This window comes from Notamacropus eugenii, chromosome 6, assembly GCF_028372415.1.
Source record: "Notamacropus eugenii isolate mMacEug1 chromosome 6, mMacEug1.pri_v2, whole genome shotgun sequence".
NCBI lineage: Eukaryota > Metazoa > Chordata > Mammalia > Diprotodontia > Macropodidae > Notamacropus > Notamacropus eugenii.
The window spans coordinates 317,605,758-317,622,314 of record NC_092877.1 but is presented as its reverse complement, the minus strand read 5'-3'; the positions used below and the strand labels follow the sequence as shown (position 1 = coordinate 317,622,314).

Sequence of the window (16,557 nt, the reverse complement as noted above, 5' to 3'; positions counted from 1 at the left end):
TTCCTACATCCGCTTTTTCTTCTGTATAGGCCAGCCTTCCTTCTACTGAAAGCACAGGTTTGAATCTGTAATTCCACAGTTTAAAACCTGCAGTGACTCCCTCCAGGGTAACTACAAACTCCTCAGCCTGCCTTTTATTTCTTTTTTTTTTAAATAGTCCAGCCAAACTGGCTTTCCCTCACGGCCTGTCCTTTCCTTCCTCTGTGCCTTTGCAGTGGCTGTTCCTCATTCTTGGAATTCAGTCCTTCCTCACTTTGCCTCCCTGAATCCCTCACTTCCTTCAAGATGTGGCTCAAGTCCCACGTTCTCCAAGCCTTGCTCTCCATGACTGCTAGAGTCCTTCCTTCCTTCCTACTTACCTTGTATTGAGCTGTCTTGCATTTATTTGGTACTTATTGCTTATACGCATGTATTAATCATTATATATGTACACAACCTTCCTTGGTAGAATATCAGCTACTCCGTAGGGATGATTGTCTCCTTTTTTCTCTTCTTACCCTCAGCCCCATCACAGAGCATAAGGGTGTGTGTGTGTGTGTGTGTGTGTGTGTGTGTGTGTGTGTGTGTGTGTGTGTGTGTGTGTGTGTGTGTCTGTGTCTGTGTCTGTGTGTCTGTGTGTGTCTGTCTGTGTCTGTGTGTCTCTGTGTGTCTCTGTGTGTCTCTGTGTTTGTGTGTAGGGGTAGTAAGGATGTATATAGTCTCCTGTATACAAGGTACTGTGCTAAGCATTTTTTTTAAACATAACAGTAGGTACTTAATAAGTACTTGTTGACTGATAGAATGATTAAGTGTGATGTCATGGAAAGAGCCCTGAACTTGGAGACCTTGGTTCGAATGCTGCCTCTGAAACTTCTTAGCTGTGGAATCATATGCACACAAATCATTAATCTCTCTGAGCCAGGATGTCTTGCATTATAAAATAGAACTGATCATTCCTGTGGCACCTACCAACAGAGCCCTCCTGGTTCCACTCCTGACTCTCCAGGATTTTTTCACCTCCTGGCTTTCTCACCTTGCTGATGCCTCTGTCCTGCAGCCCTCTGTTCTGACTAGTTAGTCTGACACAGACCAGCATTTGTGAGGTGCCCAGGACATATTCCTTTCAAACTTGGCTCTCCTCAGTCTCTGAAATTTTCCACCTCCTCTCCAACCTCCTTGTTCTTCAATTGAGTACTCTTCTCATCCCTTCATTTCCTCCCCTTCTCATGCCTTCATCTCCTCCCCACTCATTTTCCAGGTCCCTTTTATCTATTGACTTTAGAATATAAGCTCCTTGAGGGTAATGACTGTCTTTTTTGCTTAAATTTGTCTCTCCACTGCTTAAGCACAGTGACTGGAACATAGGAAATACTTAAATGCCCTTTTCTTCTATCTGTCTTCATAAATCTTAAAGTGATATATAAATATTAGCCATTGTTAACTTTGTTGGCCAGCATAGTGACATTTTTCTTAAGGTAGGTTAAATTTATTGTGGAGGGACCATTGTCAATATCAACATATTATCTTTATTGAGCACCTTTGAGGAGTAATAAACACAGTGGGGTCATATTTTTAAAAAATTAAATATCCTTCTTGTTCTCAGAGAGTTTTTAGTCTGGGAGGAAAAGCAAGCAAATGAACACTGATGCTATATGTTTGTATATACCAAATGAGCTAATAATTGTAAGGCACTTAGCATGGTGCCTGTACCACAGTAAGCACTCTATAAATATTAGTGATCATTTTTACATAATACATTTACAAGTAACCCTCTCCCTGTAGGGAGAAAGAGAAAGTAGGAGATTACTTGTGATGGACTCCAGTTATTTGGGAGGTGACATCCTAATGCTATAGAGGTGCAGATTCTGTTGCTCTCTTGGTGGTCTTGCTTGGCCTTTAAGGGGAAGGTACTCTAAGGTTCGTGTTTATTAGAAGTGATGATTGTGTAAAAAGCAAAATGTAGCAGGAAATGCATTTGCATATACAGTATTTGAATCAGTTTATGCAAAATGCATCATTTTATTTTTTAAAGAAAGGCTTCTTAGAAGAGAGAGGCCATGACCTAAGACTTAAATTAGAGCAAGTATTCTTTTTTATAAGTGGTAGAAGGAGAGATGAAAGTGAACATTGGAATAACATAGAGAGGAGGCTTGGATGTAGCTGGTGAAAGCCATCTTCCAGTGACTCTCTAAGTTCTTGTTTTTCTTGGAAACCTATACTAAACAAGTGCTGTAGGGTAGCATTCTACCATCTCTTACCTCCTAGTCTCCCCTCTGAATGATGTGGGTGGGTGTGGGGGGTGAAAAGAATCTTTTTGAAGAGTAGTCACATACTGCTTGACTTGAATGAGAAGTTAGCCCTCAGGGCATTCAATCCCTAGGCGCTCACCAAGATGGAGGAAAGACTGAGTTGACTGTTTAGTAGCATTCTCAGTTTCATTGTGAATAAAAGTGCTGGCAGAACTGAAGCCTGCATCCTCTAATTCCTTTATAATCTTTGGAATTATTGGTAATTCTGATGCTTAAGGATTTCTCTGCAGCCATCATATGGTCCCAGTCTGTAGGGGCATTCTGATTGTCATGAGTAATAATGTTGAGTGCACAGAGCTGTTACTAGATTCAGTTGTATTACGTTTCTGTCCAGAAAAAAAGTCTCCATGAGAAGTCCTCCAAGAGGATTGTCAAGAGACAAGGGGGGAAGGCCGAGGGGCCTTGAATGTGGGTCTTTGAGGGAATCCCAATAACTGCCTTGGTTCCTTTCCCGTATTATCAGGTGTTGGAGAGAAGCAGTATGGGCACTTTCCTTTGTCTCTATTGTAGCTTTTTTCCGCCTTCCTAATGGTCTAGAATCTTAGAAGCCTGAGGCATTCTCACATTTTCTGCTCACTCCTCTAGTGTTCTGGTAATGCTTTAGAGATCCAGGGCTGGCTCCAATTGTGCCTGCTTGTTGGAGCTGTCCAGGTCTGACCAATAGTTACTGACAGATTGAGAGCCTCTCATCCCTGAAGCTGCCCCTGAGGTCTCTGGCTTGAATCAAGTGGCCCTTGTTATGGCCCCATATAGAGTTCAGAATGTCACTTTTCAGTCTGTCCACATGTGTAAATATATGTTTCTATAGATATAAAAATTGAGAGAGTCTGTGAATTGCTTTTTTTTCTATACCCCTTTTCATCGGGCAGCCTAATGAGATGCATGTCATTAAAGGGCTGATGTTTTGTGGAATGGGAGCCTTTTAAACTGGATGTGCCTGGCTTAGTCATGGCAAATATTTACCAAAAAAAAAAAAAAATAGGGACATACCATATAAAATTAGAGTTCTGAAAATAGTACTGAGAGAGGGAGAACCAAAAAAACCCAGGACAGAAAATACAGCCCAGACTGTTCAGGAGAGAAGGAAAAAGAGATAAAACGAGAGAAACCTCGGCAATAAAAACAGCATCTTGGTAAACAGACTATAAAAAAAAATTGTGACCTGCTTTCTGGCAGCCCTGGCGGCTGTTGAGCGGGCGAAGGTGGCGGAGCCGGCGTCTGTGTGGACATGCGGTGCCCGGGGCGCACGGCTCCCCCGGCTGCGTAGGGCGTTAAATTTAGCCACATAATGATGGGGCTGAAGAGCAGCCTCTTGTTGACCACATGGTAATTACTGCCTCGCTTTATGAATTTTATTTTGCTTATTCTGTTTCCTTCTCCTTTGGCACGAAGGCATCCTGGGGAGGGGGAAGTCCCACTCCCATAACCCTCCCTCATAGGCAAACCACAGTCTTTGAGGGGGCTTGGGGCCTTAGACCATGAGGGGGAGAGTTGGGTTTTCTGGTTGATCAGGGAAAGGAAAAAGGTTCACTGGTGCCCAAGATCCTCAGTTTATCATTGGGAAAGGCCCATGTGGGACTTGTAGTACCTCCTACTCAGAGCCCTGGAGAAAGTGACTGTCCTCAAGACTTTGGGCTGGGATATGACTTTCATTTGGCATATGACTCGGAGAAGTAGGCCTTCTCAATTTATATCCAAAGAGCTAGGCTTCTGGGTATTCTTTAGTAGTAATGTTTTAGTCTTAAGTGACTTAGTTCCTTAAAGTTCTCAGATTGATTATCACCTTTCTATATATAATAACAACTGCTATGACAACAGCTAGCATTTTTATAGCATTTTAAAGTTTGCAAAACACTGTATGAATGTTATCCCAGGCAGGTAGTATTGGTCTCATTTCTGAACTAATGAGCTTCAATATAAATAAAGATCTGCTTCAGATTGTATTACTCTGGCATGGTGACTGTATGATAATGTATTGTCCACTGGAAACATCTTGTTGAGACTATAAGCTCTGCTCTGGGGCCTTGAAGCCTGCCTGGATCGGGCCCTAAAGCATTGCTAAGGTCGAGCAGCATGATTCTGTCCCAAGTGTCTCCCATCACTCTGAGATGCATTATTACTTTGAGAACTGGTTACATCCACAGTCAGGAGGACAGCGCTTGGTTTCAGGCCAAAAGTATCTGGTTGGTGTGGGAAAGGAGATGGTTGAAGGGGTATTGGAGAAATTATGTAGGCCAGGCAGTAGGGTCATGAGGGATGGTGTTCCTGAATGGTGACCTAGGCTGTCACCTGTGCCCCCACAGTGGCTCTTGAACCAAGGAAATAGTGGAAAAGGAAAAGCAAACAGGGGCTGCGGTTGGGGCAGTTGTTCTGTCCCTCCTTTACCAAGACTGTCCTGTTTGTGTCTAGGGGATGGGGAGGGCTCCCAAGACCAAGTTGGAACGTGTTGGGGAGAGGCCTCTTGCTGTCCTTATTTTCCCAAAACAAAGGAAGCTCCTTGCATTGCTGGAAGTCGCGTGCTTGGAGGCCAAGTTTGTTATTGCCTGATAACCCGGCCACCAGCCCCTGCCCTTCTCTTCACCCCATACAGCCTCTGGTGCAGTGTGAGCAGCTTCCGGCCCCTCATCCCAGGCACTAGATTCACTCCTCGCCTTGGTCTGGGAGGGGAGCTCTAGTGCTCTTAAAACCTATTGTGCTTGAGATGTTCCCTGGTAGATTCAGGGATCAGGCCCCAAGCCTTCACAGAAGTGATAGACAGGCAAGGGAGTTATTGAGGAAACTGGGGAAGCCCAGGGGGAATAGTTAATTGACCTTTCATTGCCAAGTCATTCTAATGTGGTCTTGGCATTCAGGTGTGGTGCTGTACTAGATGACCTCAGGGGCCCTTCTCATTCTAAGATTCTGTTATTCTGAGTTAGAGCCACGAGGCCAGCTGAGGAGGAGGCTATCTGGCCTGAGTGGGAGGACAGCTAGGTTTGACATCACAGGACCTGGGTTTTAGTCCTAACGCTGCCGTTAACACCTTGTGGGGACTTGTTCGAGATGCCTGACCTTTGTGGGTCTTGATTTCTCAATTGGTAAAGTGAGGGACTTGGACTAAATGACCTCCTTGATCTTCCCTTTAAGCTTTAGATCTATGACCCTATGGCTAGGGCTACTTTTTTTTTTATAACATTTTTTATTGATTTCTTTTGTTTTTCTTTCTCTGCCACTTCACACTGTATCCTGAGACTGCCTTCTTGATGTGGTATTGGTCACAAACCCGGATCCCAAGATGTAGGGTGCTTAGGAGTGTGTTTTAGAGAGTGATGGTGGTGAGGGAGAAGTATTTAATCTGTCTAGTCCTTTGTGTAGCTGGTCCTGTACTTTGATAAATAGTCACCATATTGATCTCCACAGTCATTTTGTGAGGTGGAGAACCTGGGGTCTCAGATCAGCGTAAGCATTAGTAGGCTGTTTGAGACAAAGAGGACAGAGTAGAGATGACTTGGATCAGAAATGTGCATTATTGGTCTCTGTTTTATAGGACTCCGTAGAGGGATTCCAGTAGAGACAGCAAGAAAGCAAGGATATGGAAAAGAGTGAGTGTGGGAGGCTTGCTATATGTAGTTAAAAGGGATAATTGTTATTGTAGTTGTTTTCCCGGCTAAGGAGAGAGGCATGAAAGAGTGGAGAAGTCAGACAGCACTGCCTGGTGAGGAGACCAAGAATTTGGATGGCTTGGTGTCTTTATGTGGACAGGATTAAGAGCACTCTGGATTCTGCCTTGATGGAGAGATTGATAAAAAAGAGACAGACAGTCCCTCTCTTCTGTAACTCTAGAAACATGCGTTCATGAAGAGTAATCTGTGTAATTGGAACCTTTGAGTGAAGCCTAGTGTTGTGTGGCCTAAGAAATCCTGGTCTGGGCCAGTGTACTTGAGAATGTATTTCAAAGTGGTAGAAAAGAGTAGTGTAACAAACTAGACTATTCTGGGGGTCTAAAGGAAAGGGGTGGGATCGTAGAGATTGGACTAATGAGAGTCCTAATAGCTGCCATTTAAAGAATGGTTTATGGTTACAAAACACTTGACATACATTATCTCATTGGAGCAAATGAAGCAACTGGGGGCTAGTCTCTGTTTTTTTGGTGAAGGCTCTGAAGAAGCTTCATGTTTTCTACTGCTCCCTTATACTCCTTGGAGCTACTTAAGGAACAGAGGTTCTCAGTGAAATGAGAATAGGACTGAGTACCTTACTTGTTTTTTAGCTCATCAGACTCAACTCCCAAACAGTTGAGTTGTGGGAGCTGGAGTCTAATTAAGATGCTAATGTTTTGGGCCTTCTGGGGGCTTCTAGCTATCTTTTAGCCTCAGTTATCCTTCAGTTTTTTTTAGGACAAATGAAGTGTCACTACCCCAGTCAGTGGAAAAGTGGCCTATTGGTATGGCCAGTCAGAAGGTCAGGTTCAAAGTCATTTCTGTGTGTGATCATTGGGTGAGGAGCATGACCCTGTCCCTGTCACCAGCAGGGAGCAGTAAACTCTGACCATACAGGTCCCAGACACTCTTTGTCCAACTGTGTTTTCCCAGTGTCTCCTGGGGAGTGATTCAGGGCCAAGGTGACCGTGGGTTTGGAGCCCAGATGAAAGGATGCCGGGGACCACAAGACAAGGTCCCTTGTGTGGCAGCTGGCTGGAGAGATGAGTGAGTGAGTGTGTGGAGGTCAGTGACGCAGTTCCTGCACTGTTCAGGGTAGGAGGAGGAGAAGGTTCGCGGTGTGTCTCCTTATAAAGAGGCCCTCACCACATGAAGTAATTGGTGAAGGTGATCCCACCGTGAGTCACCCAGGAAGGGACGCCGTGTGCCTGAGCCCATGAGGGAGGGATTGTGGATTTCCCTCTTGCTCCTTCTATGTTTTTATGCATAATGTGGGTCGTCTTAGTCACCCAAGCTTCCTTGTCTAGGCCCATCCCCTGCCCCACAATCCCTGGGATTTTTTGTTTGTATGTTTGTTTTTCTCATCTATCATTTTGTTCTTGATTTTCAGTCTTTTATCTCAGGTTTGCACTCTTGCTTTTGGAAGACCCAAACCACACTTACTGTGTTGGTCATTTGAGGAGGTAGCCTTTGTGGCTCTTAGCCCAACTTGGTTTTTCCTGGACTTTTGCTTTGTTTTCCCCTTTTCAGGTGGTATTGGAATTTCAAGGAACTCTAAGGGCCCCCGAAGCTGGGGTGTCCATCATTTGAGGGCAGCTTTAGTCTGGCCTTTATTGAGGTCTGGGGCTGAATAGAGCTCTGGGGAGTGTCCCTGTAATCAGCCAGCCACCAGCCCCGTGCTGCCTTGTAATAAAGCTGCTCTATATTTGTACTCTTTGTGTCCTCCTCTGTAATAATGCCATAGCCCTCACTGCTTTCTCCCTTTTGGGGAGATTTTCTGGGTAATAGAAAAATTTGAAATGGTAAGCATGGGAAGTCCAAGACATTTTTGCCTGGGATGAGTCTTTTAATTGAGAAATTGTGTGTGTGTGTGTGTGAGAGAGTGAGAGAGAGAGAGAGAGAGACAGAAAAAGAAATAGAGATGCATTATGGTGCTAAGCATTATGTGAGGAGTGGGTAGCACATGGGTGTGTGCTATGTGGTTGTAGTAGATATGGAATGAATTTCTACAGGGGCAGTAACAAGTAGGGAATGTGGTCAGAGTGGGTATGTGTGGGAGATCTATGAAGGTGGATAGTGTGGTGATGGAAAACCCTTTTGAGGCAAATTTCAAACCAACAAGTTTAATAGTGAGAATTGAACATTTGGCCTTAGAATGGAAGAATCTTTAAAACTGAGATAATGTCTTTGTCTGATGTTCCAGTCAGTTTTGTTCCTCACTTCTTCTGGCCTGGGTGCCACAGTGCCATACAACTTGGTTCACATCCTTTATTTCCTTTATTTCCTTTGCTTCCTCAGATCAGATCCAAGAGAGAGAAAAGGAGAAGGTCAGTATAATAGAAAAGTGTTCAGACCCACTCATCTCGCTATAGCTTAGAAGGAAATGTCGAGGGCTTAGAAGCAGACTAGACTGTTCCTTAGCCTTCTGCCCTCCATTGTGTACTCTCAAACTAATTTACCTGCTAGGGTGAGGTCTAGGAGTAGTTATTGCTGAACTGTAGCTTAGCACTCTTAAGACACCTCCCCTCCCCCTCTCTCCCCTTCCCCTTGTGGTGCACCCCCCTCCCCCAACTGATTCTATAAATACTTTATTATATGGCACCAGTAAAACTTCAAGTATTTCTTTTTATTAGTGCTACATAATATGGTAATTGTGTGACAGAGCAAGGCTCCTGTGAACAGCCTCCGCCCTTTTCCTAGGTGTGGCTTCTCACCACCAAAGCTTGGGCTGGGCCCACAGGCCCCTCTGTTCCTCTTCAGGGATGCTGCTAACTTGTAGGAGGGGGCTGGGCGAGTTACTTAGGTAGAGCTGAAGGAGTTGAGGCCCTAGAGTGGAGCCAGGTTTGTGGAATGAGATCTTTTTCTAGGCTACTACTTTTGCTTCCTAAACGTGATTATTGCTAATCACTACATGGGGACACGGAAGCTGCCCTTTCCTGTGAGTGTGGCCCTCACGTGGCAAAGGAGTGGATTTTGAACTTAGGCCCAGGGCGGTGGTGCAGATTCCTTCGGCCTGCTCTGGCATGAGGAAGTATCTGGTGCATGGCACCTGTCTGCTTTTCTAGATAAAAACTACCCCTAATTTCTCCAGGACTCATATTCTGTGATGATAATAAAGCCTCATGTCCATCTGCCTTCTCTCTCATCCCTAGAAGAACCTCATGGTCAAACCTGTGTCTTTGGTTCCTGCATCAGCTCCCACGTCTATATGGTGTGAGGCTGATCGTGGAGGCCATTGCTTGGCCTGTCTTACTGTCACTTTCTTTGGTGATTTTCAGTTATTCCCTCTCTTACTAGGTGGCCTCCCCAGCTCCCTGGGGTTTAATCATCATCGCTATGCAGATGACACCCAGTTGATCTGTGTGGAGCTAGTCCTAGCTCTGGTCCTAACTCCAGTCCTCCATCTCCAGCTGCCTGTTAGACATTTCAGACTGGCATCTAAGAGAGCCCTCATTCTTACCATGTCCAAAACAGATATTGTCTCCTTACCTCCTCCAACCTCTCCTCTAAGCTTCCCCTTTCTGTCAGGGCACTCCTACTGTCTTTCCAGACTCCCAGGTCTGCACCCTTAGAGTTCTCTTCAGCCTCTTTCTTTCCCTCACCTCATGTAGCTGTTCATTTGTTAAATCTTATTGTTGCTCTCTCCATCTTGACTCTGGAATTCATTTTTTTTCTCCAGCTCAGTTCAGGCCCTTATCATATTTCTTCTGGACTACTGCATTAGCTTCCTGAAGGTCTCCTTGCCTTAAATCTCACCCTTCCCTGATACATCCTCCACACAGTGCCAAAGTGATTTTACAGTCTCCAGTATGACTAGGTCATTCTCTTACTTATTAAACTCTAATGACTCCCTGTTGCCTCTAGAATCAAATATAAGCTTTGTTTCTTCACAGACTGTCCCCAACATACCTTCTTAGTCTTATATGTTACTCCCCTTTCCACAGCATAACCCTGGATTCAGCCAAGCTGGTCTTCCTTAGATAACCAGCTAAACAAGCCTTTCTTATCATTCCTCTCTGCCTATAGCCTCCTCCTTCCCTTCATCTCTCAGAAGACCTTGTTTCTTACAAGACTGCTCAAGTACCACTTTCATGCATGAAGCCTTTCCTAATCTCCCCAGCAGCTAGTTCCTTACCCTTCAAATTACCTTATATTTACTTTGTATGTAGGTGTGTGTGTGTACGTGTATGTATATGTATGTATATGTGTATATAGAGGCAGCTAGGCCGTGGAGTTGATGGAGTACTGGATCTGTTGTTAGGAAGACTGGAGTTCAAATACAGCTTCATCTTGTGGCCCAGGGCCAGTCATTTCATCTCTGCCTCTGTTTCCTCAACTGTAAACTGGGGATAATAATAGCACTTACCTCCCAGAGTTGTTGTGAGGACCAAATGAATCAATATTTGTAAAGCACATTGCAAACCTTAAAGTGCTACGTAGATGCTAGCTGTTATTAATCATTGTTACATTGTCCCCCTAAAAGAATATCAGCTCCTTGAGAGCAGGGACTATCTTATTTTTTTCTTGAGAGCTCCAGTGCCCAATACCAGTGAGTGTTTGTTGATGGATGGATTTATGTTTTTCATTTTCCAGGGCTGCATTCATAGCTGTTCATGTTTCTTAGTTACAAAGGTGATTGGTCTCTTGATGTTTACTTACTGATATGAAGATGTTGCATTGAATCACACCAGCTCCAGTAGCTGCTCTCACAACTAAGTGTGATTTACTTTCTAGGCCCTGACTATCAAAAGGGAAGAGAACTGGGACCACTGCCTAAACAGTGGTTAACAGAAAACTGCCCACCCCCAGGGCATTGGGGGTAGAGTAGTACAGAACCCTTTTCTAGCTGCCCTTGTGCCTAGCAGCCCAACTTCTGCATGTAATCCAGACCCCAGACTGGACCCTGTTCTCCACTCTTCAGTCCTTCTGTGGATGCTTGGACATCACATCTTTCCACCCGATGGACTCAGCCAAGGTTAATATTAGACCTAGCTGAATTGATGTGCCTGAAAGCCACAGGGTGTTGTTAATATTTATGTGGCCACAGAGGCTCATCAATATTCATGAGACCTCTGCATCTTTCCTTCAGGCCCCTAGTCTAGAGAAAATAGTTATGATTAGAACTTCTGGGGCCGATAGAATGACTATGTGTTAACCTGTGTACAATGAAATGAGGGTTTGTTGGATGCTGTGAGATGGTGAGGGTATCCCTTCTACATGGCAGTGTTGGAGTTAATTACAGAAAGCTTCTTAGGGGAAATTATTTTTTAAACTAATTCATAATGGAAGGGAAGAAGACAAGACTGTGTCAGGTGTTAGGAATAGCTTAAGTAGATAATTTAAGGCAGGAGATGGAGGGTCTTGCAAGAAGAATCCTAGATACGTTTTCCTGACAGGAGGAAGGGACATGGCTAGGGTTAGAGACAGAATTCCTAAGTGACTTTCCATGAGAGGATCAGTTTAAGAAAAATAAGGTGGCATCATTTTCAGTTTCCTTCATGTCTCCAATGGTAGCAGCTCTAACCGAGAGCTCTCCCAGATCCTTCTGACCTTCCTTTCTTTGGTGGAGGCCCTTTCCTATGACTTCCCTCTTTTCTCCTCCTTGGAGTATTTATCTTGTTCCTTAAAGGAGCAGCATATGGTACAATACTTTCTGAACAAATCGAAGGCTTGGTTTCTAAAAAGGCACAATTGTGGTATGGTCTTTAGTTTGGGTGTTTTTTTTGTTTATTTGTTTTTTTTAGTGAAACTGCTTGGGGATGAGAGTGGGGAACATAAAAATTTGGAACTGAAAATAAAATAGAATTGAATTTTAAAAAGAGTGAAGCTTAACATGGGGGTGTTTTGAAATCTTCCTAGTTTACTCAATTCCATGGTTGCCTTGGTTCCCATGTCTTAAGAAAAATATGAATATATGTCCCCTGACATGCAGCCTTTTTAGTTACTCCTAGTTGGAAACCATCTCTTCCTCCCCCTTTTTCCCCAGTGCTTTTTACTCTCACTTTCCTCCCTTTTTTTTAGGGGGGCAGGGCGTGAGGGAGGGCTTGTAGCAAATTTCCTCCACTGATCTGCAGCCCAGCAGACCACATGAGAATAGAGTTAGAGCTGAAAGGGCCCCTAGAGCCCATCTAGAGCAGCTCTCTCATTTTACAGATGAGGGACTGAGGCCTCGAGAGGGTGACTTGCCCAGGCTCACACAGGTAGTAAGCAGCAGAGCTCACTCCCAACCCAGCACACTTTCCATGGTTCTGTACTACTTCTCTGTGTGAAATGCTCAGTCTTAGAGAATTGCCTGGGAGATTGTATGACTTAGCCTTCCCCACCATAGCCAGTGTGTTGTCAGAGGCAGGACCAATATCCAGGTCTTCTGACTCCTGTATCCTCTGCTTTTTGTCATCTCTTGTTCTCCTCTCATTTACAACATTCTTGTATATGTATCTCTTACCTCCTACTAGATTGTAAGCTCCTTTTCAGCTCTGTTACTGGGGCAGTGATTTGTATCTTCTCTTTCCACATTAGCACAGTAGTATAGTAGATAGTTGAGTGGATAGTTGAATGAACAAATGAATGTGAAATCTTCATTTTCAGAGGATAGCAGTGGGAAGAAACTAAAGGAAATGTGATTATTTAACTCAACAACAAATAAACAATTATTAACCACTATGTGTAAGGCATTTGAAAGGAGAAACCCCAGAGGAGGAAAAAGTTGAAGGGTAGTTACAATAAATTTTCATGTAAAATAGTTCAACTAATAGCCATCAGCTTTCCATTTTGAAACAGTACATCAAGAGATGAAGGGAATAGTTTGGTGAATGGAAGGCTGGAGTCAAAATGGCAGAGGACAGGCCAGGACCAAGCTGAACTCTCCCACCATTCCCTTCCAAACAACTTTAAAATAATGCCTCAAGTTAAATTTTAGAGTGGCAGAGACAACAAAAAGTCAGAGGGAGATAGATTTTGAGCCCTAAGACAAATTAGGAGGTCCATAGGAGGGGTCTGTAACACTTGGGTGGGTGCAGGCCTGGAGTTTTGCAGCCCTATTAGCAGTGGTTCTTAGAGGTATGGTAACAGTAACCCCAGCAGCAGGAGATCTGGGAGCTCTCGGCCCAGAGACAGAAACGGGGTCAGACAACTGGTCAGAAAGAGATTACAGGGGGTCTTGCTGGTACTGAGTATACAGCTGGCACTGATTGGTAACTATTACCAATAAGCAGTTTTGGGTCACAGTTCCAGGGTGGAGCACTTGTGATCAGTCACAAGAGAGCAGTGACCTGTTCACAGTTCCAGGGCCAAGAGGAGCACTAGTATTTGTGGCTTTACCCTTCTTGGGTAAAGACCCAAAGTATATATCAGAAGAGCAGTGACCACACCTCCCTCCAGAATAACACTACCTTGGAAGTACTGAAAACTTGCAGACCCCAGAAGTAGCTCTGTAAATAGGAGCATGAAAAAACTCGAAGCTTAACCATGGTGCCTCCCCCACCCCAGTGAGCAGAGCCCAACTTTAACATAAAATTAAAAGGCAAGAAATAATCTGGGAAAATGAGGAAACAACAAAAAAAAGGACTTGACCATAAAAGCTATCGTGGTGGCAGGGAAGATCAAAACATCAACTCAGAAGAAGACAATAATGTGATAACAACCGCAAGTAAAGCCTGCAAGAAAAATGTTACTTGGACCCAGGCCAGCAAGAATTCCTGGAAGAGTTGAAGAAAGAGGAAAGAGTGGTAGAGGAAAAATTAGGAAAAGAAATGAGTGTGATGCAAGAAAATTATGAAAAGAGAATTAACAGCTTGGTCAAAGAGGCACCAAAAAAAATAGTGAAGAAAATAACATCTTACCTTTGACTTAGCAATATCACTTCTAGGGCTGTATCCCCAAGAGAGCATAAAAATGGGAAAGGGTCCCACATGTACAAAAATATTTATAGCAGCTCTCTTTGTGGTGGCCAAAAACTGGAAATCAAGGGAATGCCCATCAACTGAAGAATGGCTGAATAAATTATGGTATGTGAATGTAATGGAATACTGTTGTGCTATAAGAAATGATGAACAGGAAGACTTCAGAGAGGCTTAGGAAGACTTATATGATCTGATGCTGAGCGAAAGGAGCAGAACCAGGAGAACTTTGTACACAGCCGCCACCACAGCATGCAAGAGTTATTTCTGGTAGACTTGGATCTTCATAGCAGTGCAAGGATATAAAAAAAATAAAAATAAAAAATTCCCAATGGTCTTCTAAGGCAAAATGTCTTCCACATTCAAAGAAAAAACTATGGAATTCAATCACAGTATGTAGCAGATCGTTTTGTGTGTGTGTGTGTGTGTGTGTGTATTATGTTTTGGTTTGTTAGATGATTTCTTCCATTTATTTTAGTTCTTCTATACAGCATGACTATAGTGAAAATGTATTCAGTAGGAATGTATGTGTAGATCCTATATGTATGACATCTTGGGGAGGGGCGGGGGATGGGGATAGGTAGGGGAGAAAAAATCTAAGTTTTATGGTAGTGATTGTAGAACATTAAAAATAAATAAAATGAATATATTTTTTAAAAAAGGGAAAAAAAGAAAATAACACCTTAAAAAAAACCATAATTGGCCAAATGAGTGAAAAGACACAGAAATCCACTGAAGGAAAGCACTCCTTTAAAAGCAGAATAGGCCAAATGGAAAAGGGTGTAGGAAAATTAACTAAAGACAAGAATTCCTTAAAGGACAGAATTGACCAAATGGAAAAAGAGGCCCAAAAATTCACTGAAGAAAATAATTCCTTAAAAATTAGTATTGGCAAGTAGAAGCTAATGACTCTATGAGATTTCAAGAAACAATATAAGCAAAGTCAAAAGAATGAAAAAAAATAGAAGAAAATGTGAAATATCTCACTGGAAAAACAACTGACTCAGAAAATAGATCGAAGAGAGAAAATTTAAGAATTATTGTACTACCTGGAAGCCATCTTCAAAAAAGAGCCTAGATATCATATTTCAGGAAATTGTCAAAGAAAACTGTTTTGATATATTAAATCCAGAGGATAAAATAGAAATTGAAGGAATCTACTGAAAGAGATCCAAAATGAAAGCTCCCAGGAATATTATACACTAATTCCTGTAAGTAGCCAGAAGAAGATAATTCAAATATTATGGAGCCACAGTCAGGATCACACAGTATTTAACAGCTTCCGCATTAAATGAATGAAGGACTTGGAGTATGATGTTCAAAATGCAAAGGAGCTAGGACTACAACCAAGAATCACCTGCTCAGCAAAACTGAGTATAATCCTTCAGGGGAAAAAATGTATATTCAGTGAAATAGAGGACTTCTGAACATTCCTGATGAAAAGAGCAGAGCTGAATAGAAAATCTGACATTCAAATAGAAGACTCAAGAGAAGCATGAAAAGGTAAATATGAAAAAGTAATCCTAAGGAACTCAATAAAGTTAAACTGTTTACATTCCTATCTATGTACCAAGAACTTTACTTATTAACGTTATTACAGGGCAGTTAGAAGGAGTCTAACTAGGCAGAGGGCATGGGTGTGAATGGTTTATGTTGGGATGATCTGCAAAAAAAAAGTAGGGGGAGAAAGAGGGGGGATGCACTGGGAGATGGGGGAAGGAAGAGATAGAATGGAGAAAATTTTCTCACCTGAAAGAATCGCACAAGAAAGAGCAAGGGGATGGGGGTGGGCAGTGCTTCGACCTCACTCTCATTAGAATTGATTCCAAGAGGGAAGAAAAAAATATGTTGCGTGTGTGTGTATGTGTGTGTGTATACATATGCAGTTTGAGTATAGAAATCTAGCTTACCTAATAGAGACATAGGAGGGAAAAGAGGATAAGAGAAATGGGGGGGGGGGGTGAGATAACAAAAGGGAGGGAAGATTAAGAGAGGCAGAGGTCTGAAACAAAACACTTTTAAGGAGGAACAGGATAAAAAGAGAGAGTGAAGGATATACAGAAGAAAATAGGATGAAGGAAAATACACAGTAATTGTAACTGAATGTGAATGAGATCAGCTCACCCATAAAATAGAAGCAGATAGCAGAATGAATTAGAAACCAGAATCCAATAATATGTTGTGTATAAGAGACACAATTGAAACAGAAAGACACACATAGAGTTAAAATAAAGGACTGGAACAGAATCTATTGTGCTTCAGTTGAAGGAAAAAAAGGCATAGGTACTGATCATGATCTTAATAAAAGCAAAAGCAAAAATAAACCTAATTAAGAGAATCAGGGAAACTACATTTTGCTAAAAAGTAGCATGGATAATGAAGTGATATAAAAATTGTATAGCAAGTTTCTGTGCTGCAGGCCTCATTTCTCAAATACATAGAGAACTGAGTCAAATATGTAAAAATTGGAGTCATTCTCCAGTTGATAAATGGTTAAAAGACATGAACAGGCAGTTTTCAGATGAAGCTATAGTCATATTAAAAAATGCTCTAAATCTCTATTAATTAGAGGAAAGTAAATTAAAACAGCTCTGAGGTACCACTTCATACCTGTCAAAAATTACAAATACTGGAGGGAATGATGGAAAATAAATAACATTAGTGAAGTGTTGGTGGAGTAGTGAAGTAGTTTGACCATTCTGGAGAACAATTTGTAACTGTGTGCAAGGGGCT

At 42.6% G+C, this 16,557-nt stretch overlaps 1 protein-coding gene across 9 annotated transcripts in view; it reads left to right on the top strand.

Moving 5' to 3' along the window:
* Positions 1-16,557, top strand: part of NHEJ1 (non-homologous end joining factor 1) — a 113,183-nt gene that overhangs the window by 44,895 nt on the left and 51,731 nt on the right. The window lies entirely within an intron of this gene.